Source organism: Lipotes vexillifer, unplaced genomic scaffold, assembly GCF_000442215.2.
Source record: "Lipotes vexillifer unplaced genomic scaffold, Lipotes_vexillifer_v1.1 scaffold690, whole genome shotgun sequence".
Lineage (NCBI taxonomy): Eukaryota > Metazoa > Chordata > Mammalia > Artiodactyla > Lipotidae > Lipotes > Lipotes vexillifer.
This window is the reverse complement of record NW_006798376.1, coordinates 452653-476707: the sequence shown is the minus strand read 5'-3', so window position 1 is coordinate 476707 and position 24055 is coordinate 452653.

Below are 24055 nucleotides of genomic sequence, written 5' to 3'. Positions count from 1 at the left end.
TTCGTTCTATGCTAGTGATATACAGCTTCAGCCTTGGTTTGGGATTAATTGTGATTTTAACACAGCTCTCTAGCTGGTAGTCAAAGGGTTTATTTGTTCAGTTTTTAATATGTACATTTCTTTGCCAAAGGCTTAGGGCAATTTGTGAAGGAAATTACATTGTAAGAAGTTAAGGGTTAAAATTCCACCTAACTTGGTCTTTTCTTCGACCTCTGGAAAAGAGTCTCCAGTGGAAAGCCCCTCATCATGACCTGGATTTCTTGACTTCAAGTTGGCATGGATTTTCTAAGAAACCCTTTTATCAAGCCCCTCTAAAACTCAGATCTTTTCCCACAGTGAGAGAGTGTGTTTCCTGGTTTCTTCCATCTTCCCCCTGTGCCAGCCTTCACTGTGGGTGACGTCTTTACAAGATATGCCTAACACTAATATTCATTAGGTCTTAGTTTTGCAAGTATCTGGGAGGATTGGTAAGTGCTGTCAGTGGGCTCCTGTGCCACTCCCATGGGCCAGAGAAATACTCTTCTTTCAATTCAAGTTTCCTTGCAATATTCCTTTCCGTAGGAGCTGGAGCTTGTTGGTCTTTTACATAATAAATACTGACCTATTCAATACTTAGCTCTTTTCCAAGGACACACATTAATATTTTAAGAGGTTATATGCTTTTAGTTCATATTTAGAAATAATATTTCCTACATTAACAATGTCTCTTCCCTGCCCTTGGAGTATTTGGTTCCTCAGTATTGCTCTGAGGGGCTTGTAATTTCTTTTTTGTACTTTCCCATGGCCCACAGGAATCATAAAAATGTACATTAGGCTTTAATCTCCACTTTTATTGAGACCTAGGGACAAACTCTCTATTCTATTCCACTCTTTGATGTCAGAGCCTTCCTTTGATTTAAGGGAAATGGAAGACTGTGATTACCAATGTGTCCTACAACTGACCCACAAATAAATAGTCAAAGACCCGAATAGGCACATTATTGTGCCCCATAATAGATAGACATGCATGAGAAGAAAGGTTGGAATTAAAATAACAACAACAATAATAATAATAATTCAGACTTCCAGTTCTCAGTGCAGATAACTTCATCCTACCCCAGCTTCCAGAGGGTAAAATGACTGTTCTGAAAGGGTCCTCAGGGTGAGCTGAGGCTAGAGAATTCCTTTATGGAACTACAGAAAAATAGAATTCTGGGGACTGTAACTACCTAGAAAGCGTTAAATTAACTATCCAGAATTATCCGATGACAAAAAAGCTAGAACTGGGCCTGCTGAGGAGGAGATGGGCTGTAGAAAGGAAGGTATTTTTTGGTCCAGTGGAGGGAACAAGCAACTGGGCAGAGCAGGAAGTCGTGCTATTGGAAACTCAGAAAGCTGCATGTACTATCTTCTAACAAGGGATATTAGTCATCTGTTTTTCCAGGAAGATCATGGTATGCAAGAATAAATGAGCTTATTTCCCAGTATGGTACAATGCTTATCAGTCATTCACTTACTCAATAACTTTTTATTGAGTTCTAGGTTTTAGAAATAAGTAAAGCAGGCAAAGATCACTGTCATCATGGAGCTAACATTCTACAGGAGAAAGACAATAAAAAATAAATTGATTAATTAATAATAATAAAATATTAGTTTAAAATATAAGAAGTGCTATGAAGAGAAGGCAAGGAAGGGTGAAAGAGATAGCCTGGTGAGGAATAGGTATAAAGGTTTTAAAGAAGTTGGTTTCTGAGAAGGCCATACTTGAGATGATGGAATAGCTCTGTTAACATCTGGAAAAAGAGACTTCTGAGCAGAGGCAGCACCAGTCAAAGACCCTGAGGCAGATTGTAGCTGGAATGTTTCATAAACAGCAAAGAAGCTAGAGTGACTGGAAAGAAGTGAGCACAGAGGAGAGAGCAGGGGGAAAAGGTGTCAGAGGAATAATGGGGCACTAGAATCATGTACAGATTTGTGGGCCACTGTACAGACTTTGGCCCTTTCTTCTGAGTGATATGGGATTATCCTTGATGATTTGAGCAGAATAGTGATGTTATCTGCTTTATCTTTTAAAGGAATCATTCTTACTGCAAAGAGGGGAAGAGTAGAAGCAGAGGACCATTTAGAAGGATGTTAGAACAAGACAGGCAATATATTATGGTGGCTTGGAACAAGGATATGTGGATTATATATAGAGAGGTAGACAGATTCAGAATATGTATTTAAGGAATAACCAACAATATTTACTAACAACTTGGATGTGGATTATTTGAGAAAGAGAGGAATCAAGGATGTATCCAGGTCTGTATCTTAAGCAACTGGGATGATGGAAATGCTATTTATTAAGTTGATTAATTGGAGAAAACTGCAAGAAAGGTTTGTTTGCAAGGAGTGAGCTGGGGAAAATTCATGGTTTGGAAAATGTTAAGTTTGGCATACCTAGCAGAAAGTGGAGAGGTCAAGTCGGACGGTTGGATATAGGTCTGGCTTTCATGAGAAATGTGTGAGTGCAGAAATTAATTTGGGAATCAACACCATGTATGAATTATAATAAAAATTTCTCTGGTGTTGAGGGAACTTCAGAGAGCAGGGCTAATTTTGGCATGCCTCCTTAATCAACATCTTAATTCATTAATATAATCCAGTGCTTGTATGAGCATATGTATTGACATGTGCTTATTATGAGGCAGTGTGTTTTACTGGTTAACAACAGAACCTGAAATGAATTGTCTGAGTTTTAATCCCCCAAAGGATGGCTTTTGTGGCATCCCACAAATTTTTATGTTTTTAATTTTAATTCAACTCATAATACTTTTCAATTTCTATTTTGATTAATTATCTGATATACAGGTTGTTTAGAGGTGTGTCATTTATTTTTACAAATATTTTTGGGTTTTCCCATGACCTTTCAGTAATTAATTGATAATTTAATTCCATGATGATGAGGGACAACACTTTGTAAAGCTTGAATCCTTTCAGATTTATTGAGATTTGTTTTATGGATCAGAATAAGGTATATTTTCATAAATGTCTAATTTGAGAAAATGTACATTCTGCTGTTGTGTGGCATTTCCTCTGTATGTCAATTTGATCAAGTTTATTTATTGTATTGTTCAAGTCTTCTATATTATTACTGATTTTTTGTCTCATATCTATTGTTTTTATTGAGAGAAAGGTATGGAAGTCTGCCCTTAATTGTTGATTTGTATTGATATATTGTTCCTTGAAGGTTTATCAGCTTTACTTCTTGTAGTTTGAAGTACTGTGATGTGTTGTGATAGTTAATTTTATGTGTAAACTTGACTAGACCATGGTACTCAGATATTTGGTCACACATTATTCTGTATGTTTCTGTGAATGTAATTTTGGATGAGATTAACATTTAAATCAGTAGACTTTAAGTAAAGCAGATAGCCTCCCATAACGTGAGTGGACCTTATCTAATCAGTGAAGACCTTAAGAAAAAGACTGACCTCCAAAGTAGAGGGAGTTCTACTAGCAGATTGCCTTCAGACTTGAAGTGCAACCCTTCCCTGGGTCTTCAGCATGCTGGCTTACCCTGCAGATTTGCACTTGCCAGCCTCCACAATCACTTGAGCTAGTTCTTTTGTTGGAGAACCCTTACTAATACAGCTATGTAGACTTTTAGGATTTTTATGGTCTTTTGATGAATAGACCTTTCATCATTATAAAATGACATTTATTTACTTATATTCCCGTTGGTATGCTTTGCTTTTAACTCTGTTTTGTCTTTTATTATATAGAGATTCCAGCTTCCTTTTTTGCAGGTGTGGGGAGGGGAGGATTAGTATGATAAATATTTGTACATCCTTTTACTTTTAATTTATTTATGTCTTTATGTTTAAATTAGGTTTCTTGTGGTCTTAGTATTGGTTCTTGCTTTTTAATGTAATATGACAATTTCTGTTTTTTAATTAGGATGCTTAGATTATTAATTAACATTACTATTGTTAGGTTTAAGTTTATTCTACTATTTGTTTTGTATTTGTTCTTTGTTCCTCTTTTTCATTTATTCTCCCTTCTTTTGCATTAATATTTTTACCCTATTTTATCTCTTTTGTTGACTTATTCTCTATAAGCTTTTGTTGTGTTTTTTTAGTGGATGCTTATTATTTAAATACATGTTTAAATTCACAATAAATATTCAAGTGATATTTTACCACTTCATTTATACAGTCCATTTATTTCTCCTGATGTTCTGTTTATCTATTTTGGGGAGTCATACATAACAGTATATTATTTTTGTCATATATTTTACTTACACATATGTTATGAAGCCCCCACTCTGTATTGCTATTATTTTTGTTTAAGCAGTCAATTAACTTTTCAATATATTTAAACAAAATAAAATTTATCCGTGTAATTACCACTTTCCTTTATTTCTTTGAGCATCTCCATAGTTCCATCTGGAATTATTTTCTTTCTTTCTGAAAGGATTCCTTCAGAGGACTGTGAAAATGTCTTTACTCACATTCTTTTCAAAGATATTTTCACTGAGTAGTTGTCTAGGTTGATAGCTTTATTCTTTCAGTACTTTAAAGGTGTTCTACTGTCCTTCACTAACATTTTGTTTTCAAACAAGAAATCCTCCATCATCTATATCTTTATTTTACCATAAGTAGCATGTCTTTTATTTTCTGGCTTCTTTTAAGATTTTCTCTTTACCACTGCTTTTGAGGAATTTGATTATGATGTGCCTTTGTGTAAGTTTTAATGTTTCTTTTGTTTTGATATTGTTGTATTTATTGGACGTGTTGATTTATATAGCTTTCCTCAAATTTGGAACATTTCAGTCATTATTTCTTCAAGTATTTTTTTCTTTCTCCCCCTTTTTGTGTCCTTCAAGGATTCCAGTTTCCTCATCTATTCATTGCTTGAAGTTATCCAGCTCACTGATGTTCTTTTCTTTTTCTTTTTTCTCTTTAAAATATTTCTCTGTTTCATTTTGCATAACCTATTGCTATACTTTCAAATTCACTACTCTTTTAAACTCTAATGCTGATCGCCCATTCAGTGTATTTTTCATTTCAGACACTGTAGTTTTCTATTGTATATATTGATTTGGGTTTTTTTTTAATCTTCCATGTCTCTCTTCTTAAACTTATGAACATATAAAATACAGTTTTAATAATAACTGTTTTAGCATCCTCATCTGCAATTTCTAACATCCTTATCAATTATTTTTTATTTGTAATTAATTGATATATTTTCCCCTGATAATTATGGGTCATTTTTTCTTGCTTCTTTTCATGCCTGGTAATTTTTTATTGGATCCCAGACATTATTAATTTTACCTTTTTATATGGATATTTTTGTTTTCCTATAAATATTCTTGTACTTGTTCTAGGATGAAGATAAGTTACTTGAAAATGGTTTGATCTTTTGAGTCTTCCTTTTAAAATTTCCTAAAGGAACCAGAACCATATTTATTCTAGGGCTAACTATTCCCCACTACTAAGCAAGAGTTTTCTGCATACTCTGAGTAATTTCCTTTGAATTATGAAATTTACCAGTGAGAATAATACTATGCCTGGCCATCTTCTCCTACTGTGTACTGTTCCTTCTAATCCTGTGGGTGGCTTTTTACCAATCTCTCATAGTTTCCTTATGCATATGTTATATTCAGTACTCAATTGAATTCTCAAGGGAAATACTCTGCAGCTCTTCAGCATTCTCCCTCTTTCCAACTTCTTCCTCTCTGGTACTTTGTTTTTGGAATTCTGTCTGCCTCAGTTACCCTGTAATCTCAGCAACATCTCCTCAACTCCAGTCTGCGTTTCTCTGCCTGCGTTCCTTCACCTTTGTTTTACCATGTCTCGAGACAGTAAACTAGAGCAATTATAAGTATTATTTCCTTGTTTCTTGTCATTCAAGCACCACTGTCTTTTTTGTGTTATGTCAAGGATTTGAAAAACAATGTTTCATATATTTTGCCGGGTTATTTGATTGTCTATGGTAGGAGGGCAAAGGTAATCTCTGTTACTCCATCTTGGCTGGAAATAAATGTCTCTGTACCTACTACAGTGATTGCAGCTGCAGCCTCACAATAGCACAACCAGCCATAACCTTTAATTAAAAAAAAATTTTGAAAACCACTGATTTAAAAATAGATAAATAGAAAAAATATGTATCTCATTGTTGACATTGATATGATCTGAAAATCATTATAGGTAAAAAGAGAATGTATTTGGAAAGGTTAAAAAATTTAGGCAAATAAAGTGTTCTCTTATAAGAAAGTTTTTGTTTAGGGTGACTTAATTTAATCAGATTTTCCCCCAATATCTAATTTATATTGTTTTGTGCAATTGTAGCTTTTTGAAAAAGAAAGAAGAGACATAACTTTGGAGCATGTGACATTGTAAGATAGGTCAAGTTTAAGGGACCCTCAATAAGAAATCTAATAGCTGATAGTAGGAGGAAATTGGTTTCTTGGGGAATGACTTAGGGTGTGGGAGAAATGAAGAGAAGAGTAAAAAGCATCAACATCAAAACCCTTAAAGTTTAAACTTTTGCTGTGATTTAGTCACTTTCTCATCTATTATATTAATACTTATTGGATAGAGGAACAAAAGACTGCATGTCAGAGCTGGGTACAGGCCTAGCTGTGTATAGCAACTGCATAGTCTTATTTTTCAATCTGTTGCTTCTCCAACTTTTATTCCTATGAAAAACTCAGGACTATTTTGTGGATAGCAAGAAGAAAAGTCTACATCCAAATGGCAAAACTTCTTGTTGTAGAAAGTGGTTCTAATTATTATCTAATTTTTGTATCAAGGTCTTCGGTGTTCTACTCAGAATAAGATCCAACTAATTAATATGTACTTTTGTTGTTTCCTCTTGAAAATTGTTAGGTGGTGCCTTGAAAATGGGAATCATGAACTTTGGAGACTGCATTGGTATACTATTGATTGTCAGAGGACTAGAAACTGAAAAAAAATTATATTTCAAGAACTAGAATATATAACATATCTCTGTGACTCATCCTCTGAAAAATAGAACTAATAATTTCCTATTCTTATATAACCATTAAGCAAGGTAAAAATGTTACATATCATGGAAAAATGTTCTTTCTTATCTAAAAGATATGTTATGTTCCCCAAATCTGTTATTTTGTCCAATGGTCTAGTCTCTGGATTGATTATATCTAGTATAGTTTAATTTTGATGCATTGACTGGTTGGTTTGAGGTCATCCATACTTTCCCATTTATCTAAGGCAGCTATATAACCTTTTCTAAAGTCTGACATGTATACTACATGTTTATAAAATGCTTTTAATTCCGACTCTTGAACGTTGTACCTGGTAAAAATATGGTCAGAAAAGAAAGCAGCAAAAACTATGTAAGGGGAAAAAGTTTGAGAAACATTTTTAGACCTCATTTACCTCCATTAAGACTGATAAATTTACACTGGCTCATTGAAGCAGCAAATACATTTCATCTTTTCACCAAGCATAACCTTGACTGAATCATATCAGTATTTCCTTCCCATCTCTGAGATCTGTTTCCTCTACAGTGGATTCTTGATGACTCCAAAACACTTGAGGTGTATTTCTGGTTCCTTCCAATAATGAGAATGTTAAGTGTTAATTTGACAACCCAAATTTTGCCTGTGACTTTAGTATAACTATCAAAATATGTCAAGGAGGAAGGAAAACAAGATGATAAGATTTAAGTACATCTCTATTGCATGATGATGTTTAATATTAATAAAATGGAAGACAAGCAGTGTTTTTGTACTCTGTTTAAAAAGAGAAAATATGTAGTTCTCAGTTTTTATTGATTGCTTCACACATAAAAATGAGACCATACACCATTACTAGTATGACCAGATAAGATTATCCTAACAATGTATTTTATGGTGAATGCCTGTGTTTGCTCTAGGGTGCTGAGGTCTGAGTAACTGAGGTCAGACATGTAGGCACTGCATGCCTATGTGACCACCCCCAGTTAAAATGAAAATAATATAAAATTGTAAAAATAAAACAAAATGTTGGACTCAAGACTCAGATGAGCTTTCATTGCTGGCAGCACTTTGAATGTGTTATCACATATTGTTGTTTGGAGAATTAACCACTTTCCCATGTGACTCCACTAGAGAGGATACTTGTTTCTCCTGGACTTGTCCTCATTCTCCTTTTTTCCTTTGCTGATTCTAATTTCTGTCCTTTGCTGTAGTAAATCGTAACTGTGAGTGTAACATCTGAGTCCTGTGAGTCCTTCTAGTGATTCTTTGAGCCTGAGGGTCGTCTTGGGATTCCCGGTGCAAACTCATACTATAAGACTACAGAAAGTTGTGTTGGGTTCTCTGCCTTTTAGTATCAGTTTTCCACTTGACTTCTCACTCTCTTGACCCCGTCCTACTTATGAATCTGCACATTCCTTAAGGTTAAAGTGATGTTGAGAGGCTTAATTTCATTACTCTTTTTTCCTTGAAGTTGGGCCTCTTAATTTCATTTTCCTTTGTACCTTGAAATTTATTATTTTTTTATCCCAAATTCTGTGAGACTATTAAAATTCTGCTTAGCTTATGTGCTATTTAGTTGTTGCTTTTTTACTCGTTGCTTTTTGCTCACCTTCTTTGTCTATACTGATTATAAATTGACAAATGTATTGATATTGTAGAGCAAAGCAGTGCAGGATACCATGCTCATCACAAGCCATTTCTCTCTTCCCTCAGATAATATCCTGTTGTTCTGTGATGACATTTAGTTATTTTTGATGGAAGCGTTTATGTCAAAGACCAGTTGTGTTTTATATCAAAGCCTGAAATATGAAATCATGAATTAAGATGGAATGCATTTTGTTTATATTTTGGAAAGACAGTAGAGTGACTGTTATGTACCAGACAGTGTGCACAGTGCTGTAGTATGATTTTTCATTGTCAATTTAGAGGAAATTGGTAAATTTACATGACCTGAATTTAAAAATGGGTACCTTAACTCCCAATTTTTATGCCATTATGAGCAAACTCCATATATCAACACCTTCTAAGCTTCTAAAATAAACAGTAAAATGCTTCTGAAGATGAGAAAATTAAGTTTAAAGAAAGGTTAGGCAAGTTTCTGTGAAAATTAATCTTATGTCAAAAGAATTCTTGGGGAGAAAAAAGGGAAAACACTGCTGCTGTGACCCTTCCAGGCCAGTAATATATATAGAGGTTCATAATTTTGGAATTAACTTGTGAAGAGAGTCATGATTATCAGGTGTTTTTAATAACTATTTTTTTAAAGAAAAATATTTGTGATTTTGCATATTTTCCTTCTGAGATGAATTTGCTTTCCTGCTAATTTTGAAGCCCCACTGGTTCCTTTAAGTCTTTCAGACAGGTCATAGCATAGACTGGCTGTTGATAAAAGAGCAATTTGTCTTTTTAACTTAATACATTTAACAGCTCTTTTGCTGCCACTATGTATTGACTGTAGCCTGAAGGGTTTGCCTTTTCTTTTCAAAAGTCTTAAAACCATTGCTTTGTGTTGTTAACAAGGCTAAATTCCACTCTATCTTTTTGCATAACTCTCACTGCCATTCACTACAAAAAGTTGCATTTTTTTCTTGTTATTGCACCTCACAGTTGTTAGGGAATTACACATTTAGAGAAATTTGAGTTTTCTTAGTAGATTGTTATCGCAATAGGTGTTATTTTTTCCAAAATTAGTTTCAGATTAAGTTGGATTTGGAAAGGACCATTTTGGTGTTGACATATATTTTAAGGAAAGGCATGAGACCTTTCTTTTTTTAAAAATAATTTTTTTTTTGGCCAGGCTGTGTGGCATGTGGGATCTTAGTTCCTCCGACCAGAGATCAAACATGCACCCCCTGGAGTGGAAGCGTGGACTCTTAAACACTGGACTGCCAGGGAGGTCCCAGACATGAGACCTTTTGATCTGCAAGTGAGTCAGGTATGATAAGTTAGGCAATGCTGTGGTGATGAACAACCCCAGATCTTAGGGATTTAGAGTAACAAAGGTTTATTTCTTGCCCACATAGCATATCCATCATGGACTACCTGGGAGCTGTGCTCCATGTTCTTCTCAATCCGGGACACAGGATGGAATAATAATTATCATCTGAAACATTTCAAGTTATGTTGGTGCCAAGTATAACGTAGTATAGATGCACTGGCTCTTAGGCTTCTTTCTGGTTGTGACACAAGACACTACTATTCATGTTTTTACTGGCCAAAGAGAGTTGCATGACTGTGTCAAAATTCAGGTGAACAAAGAAAGTTTAATTCTGTTATGTGCCCGGAAGGAGAAAACCCAGATATTTGTAATTAGTCCTAATGAGCAGCACAGAAATCATGCATACATTTTGGTATACATATTTTAAGAAAATGTCCTTTTTGAGGAATTTGTGACTCTATTCTGTGTTCTTCATATTCTCTGATTTTATTGAAGAATTATTTAGATTTATCTAAAGAAGACTATCATATACATAGACTGTAATAAACTTTTCTTGATAAATCAGCATCTGTTAAATGTTCTGACAACTGTATCTGTCCAATCTGGATGCCATTGTCTTATTACAGTTATCCATTTGGTTAATCTGGTTTTGATAACAATAATAATTCTTGAAGGAATTCTTTAACTTGGAACTTTAATGACCACAAAGGATTAATTGAGCATCATTAAACACAGAGTCGATCATGAGAACTGTACATAGTTTACTGAACCAGTTAATTTGATATAGACTTCGAACTGCAGTTGATACTTGAACAACATGGTTTTGAACTGCACAGCTCCACTTATAAGTAGATTTTTTTTTCAATAAATATATACTACAGTACTACCGAATCTGTGGTTGATTGAATCCACAGAGGTGGAGCCGTGAATATTGAGGGCCAACTGTAAACTTATATGCATATATTCGACTGTGCAGGGATCGGTGCCCCTAACCCTTACATTGTTCAAAGGTCAGCTGTAGGGCAAATATGCAGACTAGTCTTGTTTAAAACTTCAAATCTTATAAATCCTAGCTTGCAAATTCATGAATCTCTTCTGATTGCAAACACTTTAAGACTTAGTTGTGTAGTTCTTCTCTGGATATTATGCTATTATCTATTTTCTCTGAGATTGATGCTGTTTTCCTATTGAAAAAAGGTTTTGATCTAGTTCAGTGGTTCTCAAATTTGGTTCAACTAGGGAAGTTACTAAACCCTTTTCCTGAGCTGGTAGCTCAGGAAATTCCAAGTGAGTAGATTTTGGATGGAACCTGGAATGTGTACTACTCAGGAGATGCTGGTGTAATGATGTCTTTAACTAAGTATGTCAAATATTATTGAAGATGTGTACTAACTAATTATTGAATAGCTTCTGTTGTAAATGGAGAAACTAAAGCTCAGGCAGGCAGCAAACACACAGAAATAGGAACTTTAGAGTGAGAGGTTACCCCAAGCTAGTTATTACTAATAATGTAATGTTGAACAAATTAAAGTATCTTAACAGGTGCTTGAAAGAGGTAAATAATATAATGTATGTAATACATATTTCTTTGCACACAGTAAGCTTTTAAACAATTATTGGCTTATGTTGTAATTGTTCTTATGAGCTGTTACTGTTTTGCAATTTTTATTTTTAATTTTATTTTTAAAAAGTTTTTATGTACGTTTCAGGAGTACAGCATTATGGTTCAACATCTGTCTACACTACAGAGTGATCACTACCACAAGTGTGGTTGCTATACATTGTCTCCTTCACCCATTTCGCCCACCCCAACTCCCTTCCCCTCTGGTAACCACTAATCTGTTCTCTGTGTCTATCAGGTTTTTTTTGTTTATTTTGTTTGTTCATTTGTTTTGTTTTGTTTTTAGATTCCACATACAGGTGAAATCCTATGGTATTTTTCTTTCTCTGATTTATTTCACTTAGCATAGTACTTTCAAAGTCCATCCATGTTGTTGCAAATAGCAGGGTTTCATTCTTTTTTATGGTTGAGTAGTAGTCCATTAGAACCATTGTTCTTCTTGCCTTGCCCTAAGTCTTCCATATTCTCTTTTCTATATCCTATCTTACCACTGTCCACTTTTAACACAGTGCTCTGGGCACATTATTTTTGCTATTTCTTTAACACTCCAAGTAAAAGTTCTTCTCTGGGTCTCTGCCATTGTTTTCCTTTTGCTTGCAATCTCATTACCAAAATTGCTGAATTCTGCTTCCCCACTTTCTTCAGGAATCTACTGAAATATAAGGATTTTTGCTGCTATTTTCTTGACCATCTGCTTTTAAATAGCAACATTCAATTCTTTTTTCTTCTGTCTCTATCTCTGCTTTATTTTTCTCCATAGCATGTCTCATTGCTTGAAAGAATTATTTGTTTGCTTGTTTATTTATTTGTTTACCCTTGTTTCTCCTATAAGAAAAAATAGCCCATGAAGCAGGAACTTATATTGTTCTATCCCCAGTTTGTTTTTTTTCCTCGAAAGAGCTAGGTATAATTTGATGTTTAATAAAAAGTTCTTGACTATAGGAATAAGTGCATGAATGAACAAATAATAACACTTCAAAGTGTATGAGAAAAATAGAGAATAAGACTTTAAATTTGTTTTCTCATCTTTTGATAGATCAAACAGACTAAAAGATAGAGATAGTGTGATTTTGAATAATATTAATAAAAAATTATTCATGTTTTCTAACAATAAAACTGATACAAAACATTCAGGGTAAAGAAAGTCTAGAAAAAAAAATGTCAAATTAAAAACTTACAACTGCTTGGAAATTAAAAGCAAAAACAAAAACAAACTTCCTTCCTCCATAATTCTTAGCCAGTGTGTCATAAATAATGATAAAATATCTGATTTCAGACTCTTTAAATAAAACTGTAAGCAAACAAATACAAACTGTACATTATCACAATTGCCCAATCTGACCCAGACAATTTACTTCATAAATTCAGCCTGATAAAAAATTCACTTGCATAAGTATTGAAATCTGTTTATCACACAGAGATACACTAGCTTCTAAACAACAAAGAAGTCTTGAAATAGAATACATTTAAATAGGCATATGTTGGAAAAGTTTTAAAATATGTATTTTTATATGTGTTCCTATAAAATATTTATAAATCTTCACTCATGTATCCAAATGTGTTTTCTTATTACATCTCATATTTACTATTTCAATAAAAAGCTTTTTCTCTGAGGCTAGTAATGAAACCAAGTTAATGTCTTCACGTGCATCTTTTATCCTCTTTTCATGTTATGAATATCCTCCTGTTGTTGAGAGAAGTACCCATCCGTGGTTATAAAGAGCCACGACTCTCATTTTCATTTTCAAACTGGTCAACACTGTAAGTGAAAATCCCATCACTGGAGACAATGTATAAAGCAATAAACTCCTCCTGTCTTATAAACAGTGAGCCTTGAAAGCAGAGCACTTATGACAGCAGGGGCATTTACTACTGAATGACATCTACCACTCTGGGAATATTGTGGAATTGAATAGAGCAAGATTATCATGCCAAAGATATGAAGTTTTAAAATTTTTATTTTGTTTGCAGAATTTGAAGAAATTGATTTTAAGGAAATAGAATTAGTAAGCAAGGAAGTGTATTATTGCATACAAGGACTGTGTGAGCTGTCTATTTACTGAATTTATCTAATGCAGGCCTGGGGGGAAAGCAAGATGAATAGATCACTCAGCAGCAATGCCATTGGTTTAGGAACATTCTCTACTGCCTAGAAAATATCAAATATGAGGGAAGAAGTAAATAGGTATGTACAGTGCACACAAAAGAGTGAATCAGACTGTTCATGAAAAAATACATGTTCTATATTTGTCAATTATATCTCAATTTAAAAAACGAAAAAAAAAGCAAGACTAGCTGGAATGCAAACTAAATGAAAAATTGCTTATTCTTTGTTCATTACATAATTGTGTGCCTGTTGTAAGCAAGAGGCAGGATGAAGTAAAAGACAAAAATCCAAAAAGTAATCAGTTTCAATTTTTATTAGCACCATGCCCTACCCAACTGAGCTAACCGGCCAGTTGACTTAATTTTTAGATAAAATGATCTGATTTTTACCGTACATCAGTAATCCTGCCCAAATGTCTTCTTCAGATCCTCTTCTAATGTTAAAACATCAGTGGATCTACAAAGTCTCTTCTTTTTGCTTTTTTAAATATTAGCTGGCTTGCTAATGTTACTTTAGCAAATGAAAATTTTTGGTGGTAGCTGGACTTAGAATGTAGGATCCTATTAAATAACATAAGAGGTCTGTTGAAACTCAAATGACTGGCAACTGCTAACTATCAAGATAAAAACACTACCCATAATAATCTGAAGACCTATTAAGAGAAAAGGAGGGGACTTCCCTGGTAGCACAGTGGTTAAGAATCCGCCTGCCAATTCAGGGTTTGAGCCCTGGTCTGGGAAGATCCCACATGCCACGGAGCAGCTAAGCACTGTGCCACAACTACTGAGCCTGTGCTCTGGAGGCCGCGAGCCAAAACTGCTGAGCCTGCTGCTGAGCCTGCGTGCCACAACTACTGCAGCCCGCGTGCCTAGAGCCTGTGCTCTGCAACAAGAGAAGCCACCGCAACAAAGAGTAGCCCCTGCTCACCGCAACTAGAGAAAGCCCGCGCATAGCGACAAAGACCCAACACAGCCAAACAATAAATAAATTAATTTTTTTAAAAAAGGAAGGAGCTGGAATCTTGTAAACTTGTAGGAATGTAAACTGATTTCCCTGTCACTTCTGGTGCAGTCAGACAGTGGCTTTTACTTGAGTGGTGCAACAGTACTGCAGGGCAGACAGAAGAGCCCCAGGATAGTTACAGATTACTCCTAATGGCTCTCCTTTCACAAGTGTCACCTGCCTTCCCTCAAGTTTGGGCTGGTTGGGGTCTAACTGAGGTACTGCACCAAAAATACCCCAGTGGCTTAAGAAAAGACCTGAAATAAGTACAAACAACAACTAATACAATTTAGGTCTAAAATCTCAAATATATTTCCCCTTTCTTTGCATCTTTATCTGGTTTAGACTCACTCTGAAAAAAGAAAGGACGTTGTTAGAAATGGTAATCTACAACTGGACTTTAATTCACTTTCCCACATGGTTGTGAAATCATATGTATATGTTTTATATAAGAAATAAATCTTGACCCTGACAAACCAAATCACCGAACATACAGAAAAGCACAAAGTATAGACTTCTTTATTCTTTTATTTACATATTTAATTTTCAGCACTGAATTTTTCTGTTGCTAATTGCAACTCCTCCTGTTCCTGTATTTCTGAGGGAAAAGAGTTACAAATCAGAAAAGTTGGAAACAAAGAAGACCTGAGCTTCTTTACGTTCATAGGTGATGATAATTTCTAGAGAAATATTTTTCCTTCAACCATTTCTTTTACGCAAAGGTCCAGTGTAGCATTGGCACCTTGCCAGCCTGGCATGTAATTATTCTTTGTCTCCCTTGCAATCTCAAATTAGAAGTTTCACTTATTCTGCCCGCTCAACTGTTCATAGATAATGTAATTATGTGATTGAATTTCTTTCATATCATGCAAGGAGATAAATGATGTACAAATGTCATCTTTTATTAATTTATGCACCATTTGCCATGGAGTTGACTCAAACACAATTACTGCTGTTTCATTTAAAAGAGTCATAATGCTTTAGAATCTTGTAGAATTGGTGGTCTTCTAGGGAACAAAATCTAATGTATATTTTTGAAATTCAACACTATAAAATTTATAAACCAAATCATAACATAGTTCCCTCTCAAAGTGATCTCATTTTCTTTAAATATAATCTTCCTTCTATTCCACATAGAGAAAATGAAGAATCTGTTTTTATAGCACTTTGTTGATTCCATATAATGTCTGATAGATATAATAGTGCATTGGCATATTATAAATGGGAAATGCTCATAAGTGCTATTCACATAATCATAATTTCTCTTTGGTAAAACTTTTTTGGTCATAACAATATTTAAAAATTATTAGAAAAAGTGAAGAATTTGATTTAAAATGTCATAAAATGATTTAATTAATTGACAATAATATGTGCACAGATAATATATTCACATCTTTGCCCATATCTTATTTTGACATTGAGGCAATATCTTATTTTCAATCATCAAATTTTAAAAGTCAAAATATATTAATTTACATTCCATTGGGAAATATAAAAATGAAAACACATGAATTATCTTAAATCAAGGCACACGACTTCTAGCTTCTGTATCTTTCCTTTTACCAAGGTCATCTGTCTTCATAAATGTTCCTTAGAGCTATAATTAACAGTATTGTTTTCTTCTTTGTTTCTAGGCAAGAGCTTTATAAAGGAGCTTTCTAACCTAGGCAAATTGGAAACATTTACAATAGTTGTTATTTTAAATATCTTTAAAATACATTTAGATATATTCTTTATGAATTCCTTCACAACTGTTTAGTTAATATTGACCTCTTTTCTTAACTTTTACCATATTTATAAATGTTTCTCAGGAAATTTAGTAGTTGATTATATGCTTTATTATATTATTGCTAGTCACTATTTTTGGTTTTAAGATCCATCAGATTTGGGGCTGCTAACTTTCATTGAATATTGTCTGAAGTGGGAGTCAACAAACTTTCAGATAATAAATGTCTTGGGGGTCAGATAGTTCTCTTGTGCAGCTATTCAGCTCCTATATTGCATGTGAAAGCAGTCAAAGACAAGTAAGAGAATGCGCATGGTTGTGTTCCAACCTTCCAGATCCTTGGTCTAAAGAAAAGTCTAGTAATACTCAACAGTGGCTAGATAGGCAGCATGAATGCAGCAAGCCACGTGCATTTCTTTGACCTGAAGCCTCTTGTTTTGGGTACTAATGAGTTGGGACTTCTGTAAGAAGAATATGTGCTCTGCTGTTTTTCCTAAACATATCTCTACTTTATTTTCTGCTACCTGAGAGTTGGGCAGAAGAAGCATTTAATTATGTTCTATTTGACTCTACTATAAAAATAAATATAACATCACAATCAACATTATGCTTTGGTGTAGATAGAAAAGCAGGGAGTAGTAGAGACTGTGGTAATATGGATCATGGCATGCAGGAAAGAGGCTCAGTATTGCCAGATAGTCAAATTATTTAAATTATGAAAAAAATTTACATTGGAATTTTCCCAAATTTTAAGTGCTTGCAAATAATTTTTTAAATTATATAGGCGAAGAAGGTGTGGTTCATATAGAACATGTCAGCAAGCTAAGACTGACCAACTACTTAAAACATTCATTTGATAGCATACAGCATACAAAAGGTGTTTGAGGAATAAACGCCAGTTTACTGGACTTTCACCTGATGTTGGGTGTCATGTTATTTAGATGGCTGAAAATATAAAATGTATTAAATTATAAAGGACAGAAATATTAAACGTCTTATTTTCTCTTATAAACATAAAATGGTCACCATTTTATGTTTATGGTCATTAGCCATAAAGATATGTCTAAAGAAGTTTCATTGGTTAGAACATATTTTATTTAATTAGTGTCACTAGAGCAAGTCCTTGCATTAGTAGCTACTTTGCCTGCCTATTCTTTAATTTATGTATATCAAGTACTTGAGAAGATACAATCTAGTTAATAAATAGTGCTATTTATCAAAAAAAAGAATATGAGAAACCATTGTTATACGTAATCAACTGTGGTTAATAGTGGATGCTGGCTTAGTCATAACATGGTGTTGGGTACTTAAAGTTTGCCCACAATCCAGTAATTAAGGGTATATTATCTAATCCTGACATCCTCACTTTTTTGAAGAGGGACTGGGCAGAGGCTGTCTTGACTTGTTCATTAGATGAGGAGCAGGATGATGAAGGTTCTGTTGGACCACGTGAAAAGGAGAGAAGTCCTCATCTTGGATAACAGGAGGTCCTGAAGATGGAGGAACATCTGTAAAAAGCTCAAAATTAAGCAGATGTAGAAAGCAAAATGTAGAAAGGGGAGGCAAGAAAATGGCTATATTGAGTATGGGTGCATAGGTAGACTAAGGAGTAAAGGTAGATGTTAAAGGTGCATAAAAAAAGTGCCAGAAGTTCAGGATCAAGTAGCAGATGAGTTCCTCTCTCCCTCTCCCTCTCCCTCCCTCCCTCCCTCCCTCTTTCCCTCTGTCTCTCTGTCTCTTCCTCAGCACTATACCTAGGATCCAAATGCAGATGGATCATTTCTTAGATGATCCACATATCTTAAGTATATTACAAACATACTATTACAGTTTTTGTTTCCCCACCTACATGGCATAATCAGAATACAAATTACTAATAATAGAAAGAAAGCTAATTTATTGTATATTATGGGGACAAGGAGAATATAGTGTATCATCAGTCCCCCATATCCCTGTTCATTTACCTCTTGTTCAGGTAGGAAATTTCTCAGGAAGGGAAGTTTTTCATAGGATACCTATGTCATTGTTTGACTTGTTCTCATAGGGAAAATTGTCAAGATTGAACTCTGTCTCAAAGCATCCTCTCAAAATCTATCTATTCCCTGAAGAAGACTCAAGGAGTAACACTTCACTCTTACCCCATCCAGCAGAGATATAAGCCCTTTCTTGATTCATTCTTCTTGACATTGCTACATTAGAGGAAGACATTTTTTTCAAAGGGTAGTTTTTCTTAAAAGTTAGAGTGGTTCAGTTACTTTATTTAACTTGAAAAAAAAAACAATCTTACAAAGAGGGTTGTCAAATTTAGCAAAAAAAAAAAGTATAGGATGTCTATCCATATGTTCATTGAGATAAAGTAAAAATATTATATGAACCACATTTATACTAAAAAATACATATTGTTAATGTGAAATAAATTATCTCTAAATTACATAATTTTTTGATTATATGCCTCTGATAATTTGTCTCTTCTTGATGATTCCTTGTTTTGCAAAATTTGCTGTATAAAATTCCATGCAGTTACATTATATGTTCCATTTAATTATAGCATAACTTCTGCAGTGGTCACATTCAACCTATTTTATTCTTTTGCCCACTGAATATTTATTAGTGAGAAAATGCTCATTAGCATCATGAGCCAGTATACTGAATATGTACTGACGAAGTTAACAACTCTGAGAATTGCTCTATAAATTTGATTTGTTGAAGCACATACCATCTTTTGTAATAATTATCCACCTTAAATTGGAATTTATTTTCCTATTAATAAGCAATGTTGTCCCTTTTAAGTACAGCCTGACACTTAAAGGTATACAGAGTTTATCAGTTCTTTCTTTACTCAACAAATTTCTTTAAGCAATGAAATACTTTTAATGACACTGGTTGTACTTCTCTCAAGTTGCATAATTCTGTTACTAAAAAGATTTTGGACACTAACAAACAGGAAATAAGTAGAGCTCATTCAACAGACTTTTCATAAACTCAACAGGAGACTTTTGAGTTTTTTCTTCACAAGTGAAGTATAAATTCAGTACTTCAAGTAGACTCAGGTATCTCTCAATTACATTGGTTAAAGAGAGCAAATGGGTTTTTAAAAGCAAGAGAACTGAAAAATATTAGTAACAAAATTATAAAAACAGTTTAATTGCTTGGTTCAAACAGTATAATTACTGAAGGAAGAGAACAATTTCATGATAATTGCTTCAGTGTCAATAGAAATATCATCAGATGCTGTTTGAACAACATTTTAAAGAATAATGGGCAGGGTAGTCATCTCCTTCTATAGGATCAATCATGCTTTGCTTCAACTTCGTAATAACATGTCTGAACCTTTATACAAACATTCACCTAAATATATATTATCTTCACCAAAAGCAATACAATTTTTCTCGTTTACTTCTAACTTAATATGAGACTCTGCATAATATTTTTTCTCAAGTCTCATCTGGATAAGATTTTACTCGCAATAGACTTATAAGGGAGCCTTTTTCACAAGAAAAAATATTGCACTAGCAAATGAAAGAATTACTTCTGCATTATTATTACTGTTATCTAACCAAAGTTGGGTCCACTCACCCACATGCAGTAAAGCCAGTCTACTGATGCTGGACTGTGGTGAAGGAAGGTACAGTATTTACTGCAGAGCACCAAGCAGTGAGAATGGGCAGCTCATGCTCAAAAGACTTGAACTGTCGGAGGGTTTTCAGGGAAGGGGTTTTAAAGGTGGTGTGAGGAAGGGGGTTGTTGGGTACGTGATCAGTTCATGCAGAATTCTCAGATTGGCTGGCATCAAGGTGAAGTTTCAAGCATCATCAACCTTCTGGTTTCAACCAGTCTAGGGTCTATGTACTTGCAGTTAGCAGTTTTTTTCTGATGGGGGTCTGCTTCCTATAAAAACAATTTAGGAGTGTGTGTCAGGCCTTTATATCTTTCAAGGAACTGTGAGTTTGGTGATTCTGCCATGTGGCAGATTTATAGTCTAAATTTTTACCAGTTTCCTGGCTCAACAGCTATTCTTTGTTTCTACATCTTCACATTTTCTAATCATTAACTCTTGAGTCAAATTTTTTTTTTTTTTTTAATGCGGTACGCGGGCTTCTCACTGTCGTGGCCTCTCCCGTTGCGGAGAACAGGCTCCGGACGCGCAGGCTCAGCGGCCATGGCTCACGGGCCCAGCCGCTCTGCGGCATGTGGGATCCTCCCGGACCAGGACACGAATCCGTGTCCCCTGCATCGGCAGGCGGACTCTCAACCACTGCGCCACCAGGGAAGCCCTTGAGTCAGCTTTTTGAGGCTCAAGGGAGACTAAACCAAAAGCCTTTTACTTCAAAGGACAGGGACACAGGGGCTTGTTTACAGTTTCTATCCCCTCCTTTTCTTTGATACTCCTCAGTCTTGAGGGGAGCAGGTTCAGGAAAAGGAAGGGAGTAAAGTTTTGGATAGAGAGGTTAATCATAAACTCAGTTTTAGGGAGACTCAATTTCATTACTTGCATCCTTGGCTATGCCATAAAAAAAAATGAGACATTTAGATGTTTGATAATATCAGTGAGAGTAAAAAGAGCCATTACAATTTTTTAAAAATTCTAGTAGGTATCTTCCTGGCAATCGAAAACTTGCTTGCAGTTTTGGAATATGAAAATACTTTTGGTAGGGGTACATTCAAATAGTCACTTGAGCTGAAAGACTGATGATATATAGTGCAGAAGGTTATTACAACTTCCTTTGTGATTATTTCATTGTCTTCATCTGAATTTCTCTATCAAAATTTTTATTTTAATGCTTTTTTTGGGTACTAGTTGAATCAATCTGACATGCATAGCTATTAATTAGTATATGTTGGTTTATATCTGAGTTTCCACCAATTTTGATATTGGATAAATGCATACTGTACAAATTAATTCAAAAGGGCTTTTTCCTTGTTTAATAAATGTTCACTGTTCAGAAAATTCATCTAGAAATATATGAAGTTTGGGTTTCAAATACATACAAACTAAGAAAATTGGAGATTGTATTTGATCATCTTATAATAATGGGTGTATCTGTCATTCACAAGTTTGAACTTATAACTAACTGTAAATAGGTGTTGAACTATTGAAAGACTGGGGAACATTCAAATTAATAAGTCAAACTCATTCTGATATAAAAATGGTGAACTTTCCATTTGCCTTCAAGGAAGAGATGTATTTGGAAGACACTGTCTCTCCAGTCTTACATAAAATTTTGGGAAGCCTGGTATTTAGGGACTGGTGAAATTTTCAGAAGCAGCGGTGTTTAGGGATTGACAGATTTGCATCTGTGTTAGAGTGGTTTTGGGAGTAAGGCTCCTATGGACGTTTGCCTTTCAGACACTTTGGCACTGGAGCAAGGCAGTTGCTAATTGGCTGTTATCTAGAGTGAGGGGCTGTCACTGACTGGCTGACTTTAGAGAAGGCATACTATACTGATCTAGTTTTCTCTAAAGATGGTTACTGCTGGCTCAGTACCTGAGATTTTAGCTAAAGAACAGTCTTGTACTTTCCTGAATATGAAAAATAATATGTTTAATTCTCATTTCCCCATTTTGTTCTTTCCCTCAGCCAAACTTGCAGGAGAAACCATAAGGATTATCCAGATTTTTATTTGTGGTGGTATGATTCTCACCTACTGTTACCATTTAAGTAATTTAAGCATTAATAACTGTAGCCTAAAAATAACTGATTTTTTTTTAAGTATTGAAAAAAGCTGAACACAGGGCATTTAAGACATTCTGAAAAAAGTCAACAAACGTTGCCGGACACAATCATTAATTATAGGAGATGTCCTGTATATACAGGACACCTTGCAACCCTACTTACAAAACACGCCATTTCTCTAATTAGGTCTCTCTCTCTCTCTTTTTCTCTCTTGCAGAAGTTATCTTTGATACATTGTACAACATTTTAAGCAGCAGTGGATTTTGATCCAAAATTCTAAACATAAGAGTGTGACTTTCACTTTTTTCCCCAAGGAAAACACATCATAATAGTATTCTGAGTAGGAAAATGTTCAAACACAGATTGACATCACCTTTACATTTTTCGTCTCACTTTTCTTGTCACAAGGTTACAATTTTAAGTAATATTCTCTATTTCAGGAGATAAGCATGTAAGCATAAGCAAAGCTGATTTAGAAGCAGTTAATCTCTGAGCAGTTTAAATTTTTCTAATCCTGGACAAGAATTCCCCAAAAAATGTACCACTAGAAGGAACCATAGAAGTCTGAGGCACAGATTGGTGAAATCGTTTGCTCGGGATCACACAGCCTTGGAGCTGGGTTTGGATTCCCAGTGTCCTGGCTATCATTCCAGCTCTTTCTACATGCTGTATAGCTTAGTGAAATGGCTAAGTCCATGGGCTTGATTGTTATACAGACATGTTTTAAAATCTTTCTACTACTTACCAGCTGGATGAATATGGTCAAGTTATTTAACCACCCGTTACCCTCAAATTAACATCAGTAAAATAGAGGTAATGGTAACACCTGCCTCATAGGTTTGTTGAGAGTATTAGCTGAGATCAATCATGTGATATGCTTAACATAGTGCTTGGCATATAATCTATGTTCAATAAATGTTAGTTATTATTTCACTGTATAATATTGTACTATTATTTAAGAGGTGTATGAGAATTATATTAATGACCCTACAGCAGTTGAATCTATTCTTAAAATCATCTAGTAGTAGGTAGTGGGTCTGTTACATACTTTTACTTGAAAAGTTTGGACCAGTGAATTATTCTTTGCCTTATATTGATCACATTGGCCACCTACTGCTACAACATCGACATCTCAGTCACTGAACACAGTGCAATTTTTTTTATAGAACGTGGGTTTGCAGGAGGCTCACCTTCATATAGTCATTCAGGAACTGATGCTCCTGTCTGGTGGCTTCAAATCCCCTGAGGTCTAGAGTCCTTCACTGGGTTCTGTGCATTTGACTTTCCAAAGAGTGGAAAGACATCATAGATGATCATGCAGGGCTTAAAAGGTCAGGACTGGGCATAGCATTTATTACTTCTTGAAATGGTCCCTGCAGTGAAGGCTGTGAAAGGTAGTCAAGCTGTGAGCCCATGGGGGTAGAGAAATGGAGTTTGGAGAGCATGGCCAAAGTAGAGACTGCAAAGTGCTGATGCACCTGAGAGAAATATGAGGATCTGGATAACCTTGTTACAGGTCATTTATTTGAGCCTTATAATATACCAGTTAATTTTCTGTGTATTGTTATCCCATATAACAGCTGAAGGAACTGAGGACATAGGTGAATTGCTCAAGGTTTCTCATTTTGACAAGGGCATAACCAAAATTCTTTTTCCAGGCACTATGAACCTAAGTCCAAGGTACTTGATTTTATATCCACTTAGGTACTTTGTCTAGAATCCTTGATTACTGTTTCATGCTTAAATCAATTGCTAGTCAATTTTCAGTGACTAGCAAGTGACTAAGTTGCTAGTCACTGAAAATTCTTCTTATGTTTTTAATATTTTCAAAATGAAACTTTAATATTACATTTTTTTAATGAAGATGACAGTTTAAAAAATTTATTTATTTATTTATTTTTGGCTGCGTTGGATCTTTGCTGCTGCGCACGGGCTTTCTCCAGTTGCGGAGAGCGGGGGCCACTCTTCCCTGTGGTGCTCGGGCCCCCCACCACGGTGGCCTCTCCTGCCATGGAGCTCAGGC